Raw genomic sequence first — 17,433 nt, forward strand, 5'->3', positions numbered from 1 at the left:
AAAAAGACACTGGGTCAGCCGGGAATGTGGTAGTTAAGGCGGCTGGATCTTACATAGACGACAGTGCAATTTGACTCAGGGACTTGCAAAACAGGCTGGGTTCATACATGTGCATGCCAAAAGTCCCCAAAGGAGAAATGCAGGAGAAAGGATTGCAGTGTGGCCATCCCTTGTGTAAAGTGCTTTCTCACTTTCTCTCTCTCTCTCTCTCTCTGTCTTTCTCTAGCAAGCACATGCACCCCTCTAGCAAATTAAAAAAAAATTAAAAAACAAAGAAAATGACACTAACTAGGAAAAATGATGACAGCATGCATTTAATAAGGACGTGAACTAAGAAGTGGCTGTGAGCATTAGGTATGTCCTCATGGTGCAACCGGAAGTAGGTAAAGATATTCCCTAGGAAGTGTTCTCAGAAGTAGTTAAATCTGGACTTGATCAAGCATTGAAGTCCAACTACCAATCTGCAGGAAATTCAGGGGATAGAGGAACACGCTAAAAAACACAAGGAAGAAAGAAGACAGAATCAGAATATGGTTCCAAACGAATGGCAAGAAAGTGCTCTAAGAGTTGCAGTTTCCTAGCGAGGGAATCCTGAATCACACTGCTGGCCTGCTTCAGTGGGGCTGGAGTTATTCACAGCAGCAGGGCGAGCAGGACCAGGCAGCAAGGGCCACATGGCTGCTTATTGCTTAAAAACTAGAATTACTAAGTCTGTGACCTCCACCCATCCTCCTGTCTCCCTTCTTACCCTCTCCTCCATTCATCCTCAAACATATTAAATAACCGAACACATTTCCTTGGAAAACAGAGTAAATATGCCACATGTCCCTCTCTGGAGGGGGAGGACGCATTAAACCACAGAGATTAGAAGAGTGTGCTAAACCCCTGAGTGTCCTTACTGCTTGGCCTACTAGTTTCCCAGGGGGATATCAGTGGTATATCATGGTGGCCACAGGAGACATGAGGATGGAAGGGTCAGCAGTCTTCAGAGGGTCAGAGAACTTTGGAAACAGGGAGGTTCTTGAGAATTCTGGTGACACTTCACCCTGCAGTGGCCTTTATGATCCTTAAACCAGGATCCGAGTGACCAGACCCTTTTCTTTGCTGTCTGGTGTTCTAGTAGAGGCTGATACAAGCCTGGCTGTAGCTCCTTGGCTGGAGGCACTTCCCCACTGATTCCAGTCTCCACCCTTGGCCCAATCCCATCTGGAATAGCCTGCAGGAGTACATGGCACAGGCATCCTGGCAGCTGCCATTCCTGGCACCATTGCTCTGCACCCCTGGTTGGCTGAGTGCATTTGAGAACATACTCATGGTGACTCCTGAGAATAACCGTCTCACACCCCTTGGCTCCATGTCCTCATAGTCTCTTCCTGCCTCCTTTCCTGACATGATCACTGTCCCAGCTAACCTCTCTTCTTCACTTTGTGAGATCACCTATAGCCCAATTATTATTATCTCCCTCAACCTTTCCATACCTGTTCTACTTAAAGAGCTCCAAACAATTGTTTGGGCCAATCGAAAGGGATATTTCAATGAGAACAAGTCTCTGGTGAATGAACATCCATGGTTAGAGAGTGTCTGGTTTAGAAACAATCTTGTTTCTGTAAACTATGCACAGTACCTTTAGCAGCTATCAAACAGTTCCAATTAGAGGTCTTACCTACCAAGTTGGTGGCGCTTAAGCTGGAAGATATCCCAGGTCTCTGTGGAGGTTTGAGGGGCTCACACTGAAAGTAGAAGAAAGTGGTAAAAGGCCAGCCATGTCTGCAGTGTCTCATCCCCAACCTGCCTTAAAGAATGTCCCTTTCTTTGGCTACGACTGTTAGCGTTGTGCTTAAAACTTACAGGAAGGGAGGAGGAAGGAGGGGGAAAGAAGGAAGGAAGAAAGGGAAGAATGAGGAATGCATTCTCTGCCTAAAATCAAAAATTGCAAAACAACTGCTTCAATAAATATTCTAACTCATGGTGGGTTTACATACAGCTGTCGCCAGAGGGCTTGAAAAATGACCCTTTAAGATGTCTGAACATGCCACTTGCATTTTTGTTTAATCCGTTTGTTCTGTTAGCAAACCTTTCCTTCATAGCTATCACAAAGGCAAACCAGTTCAGTCCTTCATGATCTTACACACATTCATAGAACAGGTGGATTCAAAGGGTAATTGCATTTTCTGTAGTCAGTCTTTTCCCCAAGTGGAGGTTCATTGTCACCGATCAGCCAACACTGCAGTGTGGCTTGTCCCTGTGGCTCCCTGTGCTCACCCACATCCTACCCTAACCCAGTAGGCGTGATAGGGGTGGGAATGTGTGATAACTATGGAGGCATAGTCATGAAACCTGACCAGTTTTCTGCTGGCAAACCAGGTTGATGAATCCAAATGGCTTCAGTCATGCCCTTCCTTATCCCTCCTACTCCAATAATTCCCACAGCAAAAGGCTGAGCAATATCTGATAGTGACAGGAAAAGTAACCACACCATCAATCACAGAGGAAATCCCGGAGCAGCAACGAGAGCTCATAACAGTCTTCTTGTCACCAATTCCAGGAAAAACAATGGCAAAGTTAATTCCTTATAACCACAAAGTAACTTCATGCTTTAGAGTAGATAAACAAGTGTGGACACCACTACCCCTTTCCACGGGCTCTCTAAGACTTGAGGAGAAAGCAGGATAGGGGGTGAGTTAGGGTAGAGAGAATGATATTCTGAAAACCATTCTATTCCCAGTCAGGGATCAGAAAACCATATTTCCTGGCCAACAGTTGGGGACAAGCCATTCTGTTTATGTCAACAACTATTTATGGAGTGTATATTCCAAAAAACGTCCTATGACCTCACTACAGGCACCATAACAATGGGGAGACGTGATCCTGTCCTTAGGAACTTGCCATTGAGTCAGAGGGCAAGGCTGTATGTAACCGGCTTTACTATATAGCATGAGAAGTGAATGTCATGAGGAAATGGCACAGACACCAAGGAAGGGCTACGAATGGTGCACACCATGAAGGCCTAGATGCAAGGACATGAACCATTCTACCCCACATTGGACTCAGGCCATACTATTGTGACACTCCCAATACTGTGGCCAGCTTTTTCCATGTAAACATCACTTATGGAGAACAGAAGAGAGATTTCTGTGGATAGCGTGGGGCCCCACAGAGACTTCCTTGATGCTGGTTTATTGGTTCCAGGAAGCATAGGCAAAATGAATGCTCTCCTACAAAGGAAGAAAGCACAGTGGTCTAATTGCCTTCATTCTGATACGAGAAAAATATTTTATTCCAAAACATCCCTCTTATGTTCCTCTTCTGAAAAAAAAAGTGGGGGGGATCTTATTTAGAAATACCTTTGTAAGGGATCACACATTAAATTGGTAATGGGCCATTGACACATTAACTCGCGTAGGCCAGCAGAACTGGCAGGTTTCATAGGAAGAAATGTGTTGCTCAGAGGCTTCTATGTCAACTTCAGATTCTTGATTTCTCCATTTTCTCACTTTAAAGTACCCTTTTTCTTCACATACTTCCCCATCCAGCTAAGGAGCAGATGTCACTCTAGGGAAAGTTACTATCGAGTCACAGAGAGGCCCTTTGACTTCCTGCTACTGAAGTTACAAACATACCGGCATCTGCTCCAACCTCTTCTCCTCCCTCTTAGTTCAAATGAAGACGTTCTCCTGCCTGGGATCAGTCATAATCCCCTGGGCTCTGGATCTCTCCTCTGTCTACCTCCAGGGGTCTCCTCCATTCATTTATCCCCTACTGCACTCTGTCAGTATTTATAACATATTCATAATTCTTCCAATTGAAAATAAATTCTCTCACTTTCATTTTATCTCCAGTTAGTTCCCAGAACCAGACATTTAGAATGGCTTGACTATAGGTGCTTTCTATTTCTTCACTTCCTATCTTTCCTCAACTCTATTGATGTGGCTTCAGTTCCAATCTCTTTGCTGAATGTGCACCACCTCCCTTTGCCATCCCCGCCATATTACTTAACCAAAAAGATGGTCCACACACAGGTCTCAACCTAAATGTCTCTGTTGGGAAGATATCTCTGATCTTAAGACTGGGTTGCAAACTTCTTACCTGTGTCCCCATAGCATTTAACTTTTACTTGTATAGAACTCATCACACTGATTTCCAATGAGCTGTTTACCTTTTCTGAAAGGAAGGGCTGTTTTTTGCTTGCTAAGGAAGCCACTGCCTAGCACAGTGTCTGGGACAAAGAAAGGTATTCAAAGTTACGAAACAATGGCTGATGAGAACTGAGACTCAAATCCTACCTAGAAGCACTCTGTCTCCAACTATCTAAACAAAACAATTTCTCAAGACCAGGGCTTTTCAAACTTTAATGTGCTTGGTCATCACTGGAGCATCTTGTTTAAAGGCAGATTCTGCAGAGGAAGTCTGAGGTGAGGTGTAAAAATCTACATTTCTAATAAGCTCCCAGGTGATGCTGATGCTTCTGGTTCACAGGTCACACTTAAAAGCAAAGGTCTGGCTGACATGGAAACAAAAGAGTTTTATAGACTTTATCAGAGGAAAAGGATCACCCAGTATAAACTCAGATCCCAAAGATAATATGGGAGAGCTTGCAAAGGGGGTACCTCTGCCCTCATACCTCTTTTTGCTTAGAGTTGTCTGCTCGCCAGTAACCAGTGAGAAATGAGAACTTATTTCCAAGGCAGTTGTATGCTTTAACTCACACTGCAATTCTTGACTGCACTTCTCAGTCTAGAAAAGATTCCAGTTTGACAGTGGAAGGTGAGATAAATCCTGAGTTATCAAATTATATTTCCTGGATCTGTCTAAACAAATTCCCTAAAAACCTGCTGAGGAAATGGTTCTGCCATTTCCCCAGTAATCCAGGTACAGTTGATGTCATTCAAAACCCGGAGATTAGTCAAGGTTGTTCTCTGTCTCTCTCTCTCTCTTTTTTTTTTATTTTTGCCTTACTCAAAAAATTCCACACTTTAGAGATATTTTCTCTGTAAGAAATTAAAGAGATAGTGCATGTGAGCCAACCAAGCCAGGGACTGCCATTCTGTGGCTGGGTAAGGAAACCAGAAGTTAAAGGACTGTATTGTCCCCAGTATTACAGACACTGACTGTTGAACATTTTGTATTTTAAGCACACATAGCTTCCATTCTTACAGAATTAAACATAAACCTTCTTTCCAACTTTGCAGCCACCATTAACTTACTCTACTATACCTATCCATCTTTATTAATAGTGCTCTGGTTTGGGACCAGCAGTTGGCATGGTGGTTAAGGTACTAGATTCTCACATGTTCAACTACAGTTTGAGTCCTGGACTCAGCAGTATGAAAATCATGTGCGTGTGCTTGTGTGCCCAAAAGCCCAGAGAAGGGATTACAACATGGCCATTCCCCCCTGGAGTGTGATTTTTCACTTTTCCTCACTCTGTTGTTCTCTGTCTCTCTCTCTCTCTGGCAAGCACATGTCCTCTATGGCAAAAAACTAAAAACTAAAACTAAAACTAAAACTAAAAATATAATGCTCTGGTTTATTTATCTATAGTATCAATGTGCTAAAAATATAAAAAACAAGCAAATCACATAGATATGACAATGCAACAACTACAACAAAAAAGTAGCAAAAACAAGAGGAAAATGAACTCTCTCAGATTATAGAAAAATTTAATTCCTAAATACATCAATTTTTTCCTCTATGCCAATGTTATTTGGGAAATCCCAGACCATAGCCAATGTTAACGAAAATCCAAATTTATATCAATGCTCAAAAATGGGATAGGGGGAACCAGCAGTTAGCGTAATGGCTATGTCGCTGGACTCCCACGTAGTCGACCGCGATTCGTGTCCCAGACCCAGTGGCTTAAAAGTCACGCCGGGTGCGTGTGCGTGCGTGCCCAAGATCCCGAGAGGAGAATGGAGGAGAAGGGATTGCGGCGTGACCATCCCCCCCTGGGGGGTGATTTCTCGCTTTCTGTCTCTATGTCTCTCTCTGTCTGTCTGGCGAGCGCACGCGCCCTACAGTGAAAAATCTCTCCAAAAAAAAAAAAAAAGGGATAGGAAGGTTGAATCAACTTAAGCCCGCCCTGTTATCAAGAATACCTTTCACATATGCTTGCCCAAAGAACATAGGATCAATGGCAATGTGTGGAGAGCAGCTATTCTGAGCAAACATGGTGATCTTCAGACACATGAAGAAACATGGTTCCATGAGTTGTCATTTGCATGGCAATGCAAACAATTAACATATGAACAAGCTAGCTCTGCTATTATCAATACTGCAGAGCAGTATCAGGTAAAAGAATATATGTTTATCAGAGTTAGCCCCCCAAAATCAGAGAAACTATATGGTGCCAGTCATCGTTGCATCTTCAGACAATTAACATCCAAAACAACTAGCTTTGTATTCCATTTTGTCCTTCCCCATTTTCTGTCCTTTAAAAGAATAAACCTGAGGTCAGTTTGGGGCTATTGCTTTCTCCATCAGAGAAGTTGTGCCCACCTGATCCTCACTTTTCTATACTTGTATGTCTTTGTGTGTTTCTTTTTATGTTTATTTCTAGTTGACAGCCCCCTGCCCCCAACACCGCACACACACACACACACACACACACACACACACAGACAAACACATTCTGCCAAGCAGTCCAGCATCTATGTTTTTCTCTTTTTTTTTTTTTTTTTGGCCATACAGGCTTGTTTTCCTTCCCACCTAAAATTTGCATTTCTATACAAAGGTATCTCTTCCCCTTATGATTGTCAATTTCTTATGAAATCTCAGGTATTTACTCTAGATCACCTCATAGTCCTATCAGAACGATCTCCGCTTAGTTTCTTTGTGTGGAGTTCTCACCATTATTTCTTTGTATGCACTCCCTTTACTAACATGACTTGGCTGCTTTTCCAATCAAGAGGTAGAATTATTTTCCCACTCCTAATATCTGAGCTGGACACACAACTTTCTTTGACTAGTAGGTGTGGCAGGAGTAACATGTGGGAATTTTAAGGCCCCAACAAGCATTGTAAGCTTCAGAGCTCTTTGAGGCCCTGGCTTCAGCCATGTGAATGAGTCCAGGATAGCCTGCTGGATGATGAGGAGCAACATGGGCAGAGTCAGCCCAATGTTCCCTGCATGCATCCTGGATATGTAACCATGTCCAGTCAGAATGACAAAGTCAGCTCCCGTTGACTCACTAAGCTGAGCACAAGTACATGACCAAGCTCAGCCAAGATGAACTGAGTCAGGCCAAGACCAAAGAAATGCAGGCTGAGTTTCACAGACATTTGATATAATTTCAGTGTTTATATTTACCAAATTATGGTGACAAAAAAATGAAATAAAACTGTGCCATTCCTAAGGTAACTCCTGGATTTATAAATGAAATGAATGTATATAACATTACAGATGCATATATTATATTTATATATATCCAGTCATGAAAATGTGATCAGAGTCAATGACTCACCTCCCAACCTTTCCATATATAGACCTGGTATCTAGAGCATAGAGCACACAGCATATATGACTTCCCCATGCCTTATAGAAAACTAAAATATACCTTATATATCTTTAACAATCCACCAGACCAATCTAAATAAGATCACTTTTCCTTAAACCCTGCAGGATAAATCAGGGTGAGAAAATTTCCTTTTTTCCACTCACCAAACCAGGAGTCCTCAACATCTTTTGCTATTTCAACATCCCTGAGGGACACATGCCTTCTGAGATGATGACAACTTACTACAGATTGGGTGAGACACCTCCTCCCATGGTGCGAGACAGTGTTTGTCAGCATAAGAGTGTGGGTGTTGCTTGAAAAGCTCTTCTTCCAACTAACTCTGTTACACCCCCCTCTACCTAGATGGAGAATTACCAGGCCTAATACCCCAGAATGCATGATCTGTTTCAAAGTCTCATTTCCTGGCAAGCTTTTAGACCTACATTGTCCAATATGGCCTCTAGCCAGGGACGGCTATTTAAGTTTAAATTAGTTAAAGTTAAATGACATTAAAAACTCAGTCAGAGGACCAGCAGATAGTATAATTGTTATGTCACTGGACTCCCACATAGTTGGATGTGGCGGCTTAAACTCGCATCAGCAATATCTGTGTGTGCCCAAGATCCCAAGAGGAGAATAGAAGAGAAGGGATTGTGGTATGGCCATTCCCCCTAGGGAGCAATTTCTAGCTTTCTGTCTCTCTGTCCCTCTCTGTCTTTCCAGTGAGCACACATGCCCTATAGCAAAAACTTCTTTAAAAAAAAAATAACATCAGTTGCTCTGTGACATATTTTACTTGGGGGGCCCCACAGAGAATACCTTCATCACAGGAGTTTGTATTAGATAATGCTGTTCTAGTCAGTTCCTGAGCTCCTTCCCTTGTGTCTCTCCAGTCTCCCCATCCTAAATTAAATCATTTTATTTCCTAATTTCAGCTTATCTATTATCTTTTTCTTTTCATTTTATTTATCTTCTCCGCGCTTCCCTTGTGTACCTTCTCCCCTCTAGTTCACGCAAGCTACCCTGAGTACCATCCCTCAGGATGTTGACTTCAGTATTTTTCTTTCTTTAAGAGCACACTCAAAACCCACATTTACATTTAAATGAAAGTCCTACTTCAACTAGACAGAGGTATACCCAGAAATAAATCCATATAGTCCAGGCAGGGGAGTTATCTTCATTCTCGTGATATAACCTGTCTAGACTCCATTGGAAATAATTACAAATTCATTGCTCTCTGTGCCTCAGGAACAGAGTGGTGATTTGATCTCCCAGCTAGGACTCTTGGTTGCAAACCCTTGCCGAGGGCTGCATCTATTCGCTCTTGAATTGTGCTATATCTAAAACAACCAGTAGAAGTTTAAAGATGAGCAATATGTCTTGCTGCCATGATTGGACATTGAGCAGAAAGCTCAGATCATGAGCTGTAATGAGGGTGCCTGTTTGCTAAAGACAGGTCATCTTTCTGTCTTTTGCCAGGGGTTTCCAAATCTAAGAGGGATCGTCTTGACCTCTTCCTATCTCTGGGAAGCCTCATGCATTTCTAAGTAAACCACACAAATCTGTCAATTCAAAGAAAGGACTTTGTACACTGGGAAACTTGATGGGAGGGAGGAAAATTAATGTTCCTAGAAATGAGAGAATAAATAATCTATTGGTTGGATTCCTCTGGAAGCAGACTCAAAACAAGGATTTTAGAACAACTAGATTTTATGAGAAGTAATCCTAAGCAGCACTACTGGTTTATAGTGACTATAAGGTGAGAGAAAGGAAAAAATTAATGCAGAAAGTATTAATAAGTGGGTTATAGCTATAGTAAACTGAATCCATTCACTAGGGTCTTCTGAAAGACAGGGTAGACAATGCTCTGTGTTATTGAGATGAGGGAGTTGAGGTATTTATCCTCCAAATATTAACTGTCATTTGTTGACAGCTATCTGTGAGGACATTAACTACCCACCTTTCTTACTTGTCTCACAAACAAGTCAAACACAATCCTTCCTGAGCGGAAGTCTTCAGAATAGTTGCAAGTGCTATCAGCATATGGAATGGTAAGACCAAGGGAATCTTCCACACCCCTCTTCTCACAAGATTAGAATTTTATTAATTTCCTTAAGCAAACATGAGGTCTTCTTAAAATATCATTTGGGTGATTTCAAAAGTCACCTCTGATCACAATGCATGAGAACTGTATCTCATCCTTCTCCCTGCTAGAGCCTTACGGTCAATTTGGAGTCTGAGAGTCATAGTGGGTACAGTGAACACTTGTGCATTGCCTGCACGGCTTTCTTCCATCCATCCTGCAATACTCTGATGGAATGGTGTGTGGACCACAGAAACTTGCTTGTCTTCTGGCTGCAGGAGTAGACATAGAGTCCAGGCCTATTGCAGCCTCTCTACAGTGATTATTTTTTATTTTATAGCCAGAAGGCACATGTGTTCACAAGAGAGGAAGAGAGAGAAAGCACCTCCCAATGAGACACTGTCACCCTGCCATCCCTTTTTTCCCCATTTCTCCATCTCATCAAGATTTTAGGTGAACGGGACCAGCAGTTAGCATAATGACTATGTCACTGGACTCCCACGTAGTCGACCGTGGTTCGAGTCCCAGACTCAGTGGCTTAAACTCACGCCAGGCGCGTGTGCGTGCGTGCCCAAGATCCCGAGAGGAGAATGAAGGAGAAGGGATTGCGGCGTGGCAATCCCCCCTGGGGGGTGATTTCTCGCTTTCTGTCTCTCTGTTTCTCTCTGTCTGTCTGGCGAGCGCACGTGCCCTGTAGCAAAAACTTCTCAAAAAAAAAAATAAGAAAAGGTTTTAGGTGAGCATACACACACACCTGGCATATTGTCTTTCCTTTGTTCTTTTCTTTTTTTAAGAGAGATTTTGCTATAGGGTACATGTGCTTGCTAGAGAGACACAAGATAGAAAGTGAAAAATTATCCCCCACAAGGGGAAAAGCCATGTCACAATCCCTTCTCCTTCATTCTTTTCTCAGGATATTCGACATGCATGCACACATACCAGCATGAGTTTTAAGCTGCTGGGTCCAGAACCCAAACTGTAGACGACCAGTTGGGAGTCCAGTGATGTAACTGCTACGCCATCTGTTGTCCCCATGCGGCTGGGACACATCACAGTAGACCATGTGAGATCTGGCTCCCTATGCACAGTGCTGAACTGCTGCACTACCGCACTGGCCAACCACCAGTTCTGAATTGCTTCGGTAACTTGCCCTCAACTGGCTTCTCTTCTTTTTTCCTGTCTTAGTCTCTGTACTTCTTGACTTCTACTTCCTGGAATCACCTTATAGCAAGCTGCTTGTTTCTCAATCCTTGTTTCAGGCTCTGTTTGGGGGAAAATCCAAACTAAGAGTGAAATAAATAAATAGGCAGTAGGTAGATAAATGTATAGATAAAAATAAGTAAGCTTTTTTTCACTCTGTCTTAGAAAATGCTAAATGAAACAGCATTGTGTTAAAAATCATGCAAATTCAGTGTGCTTGACTGAAAATGGCCCAGAGAGGGTCTGTGAGGGTCCCTGTGTGAAGCACAGAAAACCTATTCCCTCAACAGTGAGGGATGTGATGTAATTCTGCAGTGAGAGTTGGACACATGTTTGCCTCCTGGTTGAAGAATAAAAGAAAAACTGCTAAGGAGAGGATTTCCTTCTAAGCCACAGGCTTTCCCAACACAATTATATATACATACCACATCATTATACTAAAGAACATTTCATTAAGATGAATGGAAGGCCAACAAACACACAACTGAAAACTTAAAAAGACATTAGTTAATTATTTCCACATCTAACCATTTGGTACAAATGTCTGGCAGGATGTAACATTCTCCCTTTTTATTCTGTGAAGAAAATTTCCACAGCATTTGTTCCCAACAGTGTAATGTATTTCCTGTTGTGATTTGTGAGCCGTTCACACCAACCTGAGGGTTCTCTTCAATTAAAGTTTCTCTTTACACCAGGCAGAAACAATCGTGCCCTTGGGGCAGGGATGGGTGGCCTGGGAGTGGCCCTCACTGCTTGGATACTGCCACAAGAACTCTCTGCCAGGTTCAGTCAAATGGTCCTTCTGAGCCTAGAGAATCCAGTGAACACCCGGAGGCCTAATCACCAGAAGACTCCAGGCTCAAGCCCACAGTGTCTGCTAACAGGAGCGGGTCCTGACAGGACCCTGCCCAGAATTCTCTAGGACTCACAGCCAGGGCAGCTTTCCACATGAATAAACACAAATTAAATGGAGCTGATGGAGTTTGGCTTGACATCAATCTCTTTAGAAAGAAATAAATGAAGGGAAATTGGAGTTAAGGAAAAGAGGAAGGAGAGGGTGTAGGAAAAACCACAGGCCTCCTGAGGGGGTGCTATAAGCAGTAAGGAAGCCTCTACACAATGGAGACCTGGGTTCTACCTGGCCTCCACATCTTCCCCTGTCCTAGCAGGGGTTTGCACGGGCTCACCAGGTCCTGGCCCACACAGCAGGGCCAGCCTCCAGGAGATCCTCCAAAATTAGGGGCTTGCGTGGTGGTAAACGAGTAAAGAATTTTCAAGGTCTGACTTGTGGATTTTGTGGAATCCAGGGTCACTGAAGGGTCAGGGTTCTAAGACCGTGGCTATGGCAGGTCCCCGAGTGGCCCTCTCCTATGTGGGGGAGGAGCAACCAACCACCCAGTCCTTGAGGAAGGGCCTTCATTGGTGGCTGAGGGATAGCCCCAGTGCTAGGCCAGCTCTGCCTGGCCAGCTTTTACCTACAGTCCCTCAGGAACTACCTGAGTCAACAAGCTCCCAGAAAAGCCTTACCTTGAAGAGATCCGAGGCAAGGATTGAACAGAGAACCAAGAGGCTGTGTGGTACAGTGACTACAGAGGGATTGTTTCAGTCTGTCAGAGACCTCAGCTTGTCATGCCTTACACTGAGGCTCATGATCATATGAAATGAGAGTAGACTCACATTTGGTTCCTACCCTGAGGCTAGAGCCAGGCAACTGTCCCATGACTCAATGGACCACCTAAGCCACAGCCATCTCCCCGGCTGAGGTCACAACACACCCAGGCTGGGATGTGGAAGCAGAAAGGGGGCTCAGCTCAAGGAAGGCCAAGGGGAAGCAGGGTGGGGCTAAGAAAGCACACTTGTTTTCAGTAGAAGATTTACTGAGCTTTCTTAATCTGAGGGCAGCTTGAAGGCAGGGAGGATCAGAGGGAGCCTGCGTGTGGGTGGATGTGGGGGATGTAGTTCTGGGTGAGAAGTGGCAACAGGGTTGGTATGAGTGGTCTCCAATGAAAGGAAGAGAGATAGCACTCTTGGCTCACCCGGAAACAGGAAGGAAGGTGTCAGAATCCCAGGCTGTGTCAGCTGTGTTGTTACCTTGGGAAACTTGTCTCCTCTCTGGGCCCCTGAGATTTCTCACTTCTTGGCACAGCTCGGTGAATACTCCTGAAGAAAGGGGAATGACAATGGGTCACATGAATGCCAACATGCAAACGCTCTAGGAGTCCAGTGGTACCCAAGAGAGGCAGTGCAGCTGCCATGAAGGGTAGGTGACAGGGAGGCAGGGGGCGTGGTAACTCATAGCACATACCTCCACCCTACAGAAGCTCCCTAACCAGCAGAGGTCAACCTTTCAACACAGCTCAGAAAGGGAGGAGCCAGCTTGTAGTAATAGGACAGGATCCTTCAGAGCCTGCCCAATGGCTGCAGTTGAGTCAGAATAAGGAGAGCTAATCCTTCTCTTTCCTGCCAAACCTTGGTATCACTGCTCATGGGCACTGGGTCTGCTGTCTCCTGGGAGAGCCAAGACGGGAATCAGAGGAAGGATAGCTTATCTAAGAAAGAACACAGCCCAGTTCTGCTTAAGTGTTTGGGGCAGGGTGGTGGTGCTGGGACTTAGGGTATTGGTCAAGCCTCAGCAGAATTTTTTTAAGAGAGATTTTTGCTATAGGGCACGTGCACTTGCCAGAGAGACAGAAAGTGAGAAATCACTCCCTAGGGGGCATGACCAGGCCATGATCCCCTGTTCTGTTTTCCTCCTGGGATCTTGGGCATGCATGCACATGTGCCCAATGTGAGTCTTAAACCACTGGGTTTGTGACTCAAACCATGGTCAACTACATGGGAGTCCAGTGATGTAACCATTTTACCATCTGCTGGTCCTAAATCTCAGCAAATTTGAATTTATTCTCAGGACATTCTGAGTGATCTTGGGCATCTTATTCTACTTCTTTGAGCTTTGTTGCCTGGTTTATAAAATGGGTATTAAAGACAGCAGCCTCAGAGGATTAAACTCAGTGATGCAGGTTTCCTATTTGTCCACAATCTGGCAAACAGTAACTACTCAGTAGACATTGATTGTTATAATTATGGAACTCTGAGGCATCCCTGGTGCCTGGCACATGAAGAGGCTCCATAAGTAAGTCCCACATACCTCTCTGGGTGAACAAAGGTGTTCACCTCCACAGGCTTGCTCCTGTGACTCTACCAATGGGGGGTGAACAAAGGTGTTCACCTCCACAGGCTTGTGCCTGTGACTCTACCAATGGGAAAAGAATGGGTCTATACTTGAAATGCTCCAGCCTTGCCCTCCTCCATCCATCTAGCCCTTATTCTTTCCCCGCTCGACTATCGTAATGGATCTGGGCATAATGAGGCAGATCTCATGGACTGGAAGGATCTTAGGCTAGAGGTAGAGGAGGAAGTAAGGGGATTCTAAATCCTCTCAGGGCCCATCTGGGAGGAACCATGGCACTGCAGCAACAGAAGTCTGGGTTTGAATTGCAGTTCTAGCAATTTCTACCTTGGGTCACCTTGAGTCCGCTCGACTATCGTAATGGATCTGGGCATAATGAGGCAGATCTCATGGACTGGAAGGATCTTAGGCTAGAGGTAGAGGAGGAAGTAAGGGGATTCTAAATCCTCTCAGGGCCCATCTGGGAGGAACCATGGCACTGCAGCAACAGAAGTCTGGGTTTGAATTGCAGTTCTAGCAATTTCTACCTTGGGTCACCTTGAGTCTGTAATTTCTTTTTCTTTCTTTCTTTCTTTCTTTCTTTCTTTCTTTCTTTTTCTTTCTTTTTCTTTGCTTGTCAAAGGGTACTTGTGCTTGCCAGAGAGAGACAGATAAAGAGAGAGATGGACAAAACACTTCCCATGGGCCATAGTCTTGCTGCAATCTCTTCTCCATTTCTCCATCCTATTGAGATTTTGGGCAGGCACACACATACACCCAGCATGTTTTTCAAGCCACCAGGACCAGGATTTAAACCATGACTGGCCATGTGGGTTCTGGCTCCCTTAACTACTAGACTACAGGACTGACCAAAGACTTCAATTTCTATGAAATGGAGATAATTATTCCTAACTTTGAAATACAGTGAGGATTATGTGAGACCATGTATGTATAGCCCCTGGGAGATATTTAATAAACTTTCATTTTTTTTGAAGGATGGCTCCATGAATCTCTGTCTCCTTCTTTGTTGTGTCTCTTATCATATTTGGTTTAATCTTTGTACAGAATCAATTGTCAGGCTTCTAAAACAAAGATTCTGTTACCCTCTTTGCCAAGCCCTATTCTACCCGAATCATGGACACACACACCACACATACACGGACACACACACACATCTTTTAGAAGCAAATAAAAGCAAATGTACTTATCAGTCACAACCAGACACACTCCAGCAGGACTGGAGAATCCACCAATTAGTGAGAATTGCAAATTGAACTCTAGAGTTCCCTTCCTCAGCCTTTCCTCCCACCTAGAACCAAGCTGTGTAATTGGATTCAAAGGCTTTCTGCCCAGCAGTTGGGCTGCAAGAGGGTGAGTCAGTCGCTAGGAGCTGCTGCTTTGCAGATCCCGTGTGTCGTCCCAGACATGATCACATGGAAAAAAAAAAATCAAAGATAACTTCCAGAGTTGCAGATAACATCTTCTAGGTGGAAGATGGGTCTCAAACTCCAGAGATTTCAGTTATCTGAACCTCTCTTGGATTGCAGACTCTGAATACGTAGTGCAAAACTCCACCTCTAATTCCTATGTCAGGGAATAATCAACCACAGTCACTCACAGCAATGTACAGAAAGCCCTGCTGGACTCAGCCACACACCCATCCATCACTCACTCAACCAGCACTCAGTAGAGCAGCTGCCATGGCAGGCACCAGACAAATGAGCCCTGTCTGTTCCACCCTGTCTCCTTTCCATCCCTATGACTCCTGCCCAAGCCAGGACATGATGGTTTCTTGTTGGTCCATGACAACAGCCTCCTAATAGATCACCACCTTGAATAGCCTATTAGGACCTACACAATTTTGCAGTGCTCCTGTGCTTAAGCTTCATCCCCAGTGCTTCTTTTCATGTACACATTGTTCTACTGAAATAAACTTCCTATAGTTCCCTATTTTCTCTGCCTAGACTATCCTCTGGCTTCCCCACCTGTTTTAGTTCATTCTTGCATTGCTATAGAAATACCTGAGCCTGGCTGATTTTATAAATAAGATAGAAGTTTATTTACAAACTCATAACTCTGGTGGCAAAAAACAAACAAACAAACAAACACAAAACAAAACCAAAGTCCTAGGCCTACAACATGACTGATGGAAGGGCAAAAGATGGCAGGAGTGTGCAGAGAGAGAGAGAGGGAGAGAGGTCCTAATTGATTTCTCTTTAATAACAACTAACTCTTGCAAGAACTAACTTCAGAAAGTCTAGAACTCACTAGGTCTCATGATACCATTCATCTAGTCACAAATCTTGTCTCTATGATTCAATCTCCAATAACCAATCGCCACCCACTAAGCCTTACCCTGGGACACCATGAAGGAGTTAAGTTTTAACTTAGTTCCTTTACAATACAAGCAATATTAGCAAGACTCAACATGTGAATTTCTGGGGACATATTCCAACTCTAGAACCATTCTTCTCCCAACTGCCTAGAGAACTAGAATTTCTTTAAGGTGTACTTTAAAATTCACCTCTTTCAGGAATATCTCTGATAGCCCTAATAGAATGAGTCACTTTCCTGTGTGCTGTGGTGTTTTTCACATTATAGTGTATACAAATCCTACTCACACCGATCTTCCACATCTGACTCTGAGCTTCTTAAAGCTAGAGGCTGCCTTAGTCATCTGTGCACTGTATCTGCACTGAGAAAGGGCCACAATGAAGTTTTGTGAAATGTATTAGTTATCTAATGCCTCATAACAAATCATTCCAAAACTTAAGGTTCTAAAATAACTTATCCTTCACGATTTCTGTGAAGCAGAAATTTGGGAGTAGCTTAGCTGAGTGATACTGGCTTAGGGTCTTTTGAAAGATTACAGTTCAGGTATCGGCCACGACAGTAGTCATCTGAGGCTTGACTGAGGCTGGAAGACCTCCTAAGATGACTCATTCACATACCTGAGGAGGTGAAGGTGGATGTTGGTAGGCATTCTCAGTTCATTTCCATGAGGTAGGGTTGTCAGATAAATAAAGATCATTGAGTTAAAATTTTGAATTTTAGGTAGACAAAGAAAAAACTGTGACCCAGATTACATTTTTATTTGCTAAATCTTGTAACTCTAACACAAAGACCTCCATGCATGACTGCTTGAGAATCCTTACAACATGGTGGCTATCTTCCCCTGCAGTGAGTGCTCCCAAGGCAGATGCTGCAATACCTTTTGTGGTTAGTTTCAGAAGTCACACACTGTTACTTTTCCCGTGATCTACTGGTCACTCAGGCCAGCCTTGGTTCAGTGTGAGAAGGGAGTACACAAGGGCATAGATACCGGGAGGTGAGGTTCAGAGGGGTCTATCTTGGAAGCTGGCTTCCACGTGGAATAAGTTCTCCAGTAGTTGATTTCCACTCCTAGTGTGTCTAGCTATTCTCAGATGCCAACTGAAATTCTCAGATGCCAACTGAAACATTTAGTTTCTCTCTTTAAAATGGGAAGCA

At 43.8% G+C, this 17,433-nt stretch overlaps 1 long non-coding RNA gene across 1 annotated transcript; it reads right to left on the minus strand.

Moving 5' to 3' along the window:
• Nucleotides 1-346: 346 nt before the first annotated feature.
• LOC102471726 (uncharacterized) lies at nt 347-4,710 on the minus strand. Its single transcript, XR_335549.1, has 3 exons — nt 4,622-4,710; nt 1,668-1,730; nt 347-492 (listed from the first exon to the last, which is right to left on the minus strand). It is a non-coding gene; the product is annotated as an uncharacterized LOC102471726 (long non-coding RNA).
• Nucleotides 4,711-17,433: the final 12,723 nt, after the last annotated feature.

This window comes from Tupaia chinensis, unplaced genomic scaffold (genome assembly GCF_000334495.1).
Source record: "Tupaia chinensis unplaced genomic scaffold, TupChi_1.0 Scaffold000451_2, whole genome shotgun sequence".
In the NCBI taxonomy this organism is placed as follows: domain Eukaryota; kingdom Metazoa; phylum Chordata; class Mammalia; order Scandentia; family Tupaiidae; genus Tupaia; species Tupaia belangeri.